Raw genomic sequence first — 2,247 nt, 5'->3', positions numbered from 1 at the left:
GCGCGGAACTCGGGAGCCCGGCGGGGGCCTAGAACCCGCGAGGCGTCCTGACGTCAGCGGCGGCCGTCCCAGCCGCGGCGGCGAGTGCGCCTGCGCCCCACGCTTTCGCGGGGACCGCGCGGACAGGGGCGGGGCAAGCGGTCGGAATCTGGGAGCGCTCGCTTAGGTGAGCGGCCACCTGCCCTGGCCTGGTTGGCTGACCGCCTAGTTCAGGGAACGGGCATCAGTCAGGCTTTCCTACAGTAATTATTTCTTCTGCCTGGGCGCTGGGTGTGCAGTGTGCAGAATTCCAAGCGCAATGTACGTTTTTTCCCCTCATAATTGTTCCTCAGCCACCTGAGCCCAACAAACCCTTGTTTCCTTCTAGGCTCTGCCTCTAGATCACACGTTCCCAAAATTGGCTATACATGGGGACCCCTTGGAGGTTTTGTTTTTTGTTTCACTCTCGGAGATTCAATAGGAATGGGGTGTAACGGGGACATTGGAATTTTTAAAGCTCCCCAGGTGATTCTCAGTGTGCAATTTGAAACCACTGGTCTAGATCAGTGCTTCTCACACCTGAAAGGGCATAGGAGTCATCTGGACATCTTGTTAACATGCAGATTGGAATTGGCGGTGGCGGTGTGGGGGGGGGGGCGGCGGGTGGGCGGCGAGCTGGGCTGAGATCTGGAGTTCTGTTTCTGACTAGCTCCCGGGCTAAGCCCCACGCCTGGGGGTGGCGCCTATCCTTGTAGCCGGGCTGCAGGACGCCCAGGTACTCATACCTGGACCACACAGGTCTCCACTCCCACCCCGTCTCCATCCATCCATCACACCGCATCCATGGTGACTGATGTAAACAATCTGAAGCAGAAATCTTCCAAGAGTAAATCACAGAAGTTCGGTAGAAAGCCGTTTGACGTCTACCAAGGATTTTTAAAAGCAATTTATGTAAAATACGAAAAGATTTTAAAGCATCCTATCTGTTTGCGATGTTGAGAATAAACACAGAACATTAAAGGAATTAATTTGTTTTGATTACATTATGAAATGCTGTCAAGCCATTAAAGATGTTTATGAAGCCTTTGGTGTCATGGAGAAGTGTTTAACAAAACTTCCTATAACATAAAACAACAAAAAGCTGTAAAATATACAATTTCAACTATGTAAGGAAATGTATAGGAAAATAGATATAAAGTCTCGGGGAAGTGGTTTCCTTTTTGAGTTCTTGTTTTTACGAATTTTCTATAATGAGCATCTTGTAATGGTTTAGTCGCTAAGTTGTGTCCAACTCTTGTGACCCGATGGACTCTAGCCAGCCAGGCTTCTCTGTCCATAGGGTTTCCGAGGCAAAAATACTGGAGTGGGTTGCTATTTCCCTCGCCAGGGGATCTTCCCGACCCAGGAATCGAACCAGGGTCTCCTGCATTGCAGGTGGATTCTACAAGGTTATGACTGCCGGGAGCCGGTGAGGCATTCCACTCGGCATATGACCATCTTACTACCTTGATAATAAGGAATAGAAGGTCCTATCCAACCCTGCTACATGGAGGGCCCTTTGTGATATGGTGGTTCCTGCCCACTTCTCAAGCCTCACTGCTCATTTCCTCCTGTTCTGATTGTAACTTCCTGGAATATCCAATCTCCTGCTCCTTGTCTGCAGGACTTCGGTCAAACCTGTTCTCTCTGCCTAGAAAATGCCAACTCTCCCCCTACCTATGCTAGGATGATTCCTACAGATCCTTTAAGACCTGGATAGCACCTCACCTACTTCCCAGGGCTACCCCTCCCCCACCCTCGTGTACTCTCTGCTTCTATGTTTTCAGAGCACCCCTACTCAACAGCATCCAGCCTCACTCAACTGCCCTCTACTTCCCTCTTGGTTTTCCCCCACCTCACTGGCCACTCTTCACTCCTATGTTGGCTCCCTTTCCTCTATCCAGCCTAAATGCTGGGGTTCAAGATTTGGCCTTGAGACATTTCTCTTACGCTCTTTTCCTAAGTGACTGCCTCAATTTCTATGGATTTAAATATCTTTTCTAGTTAAGAGTCCCAACTTTCTGTCTCCAGTCCTGACCTCTATTCTCAGTTCCAGACTTGAATATCCACAGTGCCTAGCTGACATATCCACTTAGGTGTTTAAACCAACATATCAAATTGTATATATCCCCTTATTCGCCTGGAGTATGTTCCAAGACTCCCAGTGGATGCCTGAGACCACAGATAGTACTGAACCCTATATATACTATGGTTTTCCCTAAACATACA

The sequence above is a fragment of the Bison bison genome, unplaced genomic scaffold (assembly GCF_000754665.1).
Source record: "Bison bison bison isolate TAMUID 2011002044 unplaced genomic scaffold, Bison_UMD1.0 scf7180017864461, whole genome shotgun sequence".
Lineage (NCBI taxonomy): Eukaryota > Metazoa > Chordata > Mammalia > Artiodactyla > Bovidae > Bison > Bison bison.
The sequence above is the reverse complement of the archived record's forward strand: the minus strand, read 5'-3'. Positions refer to the sequence as shown.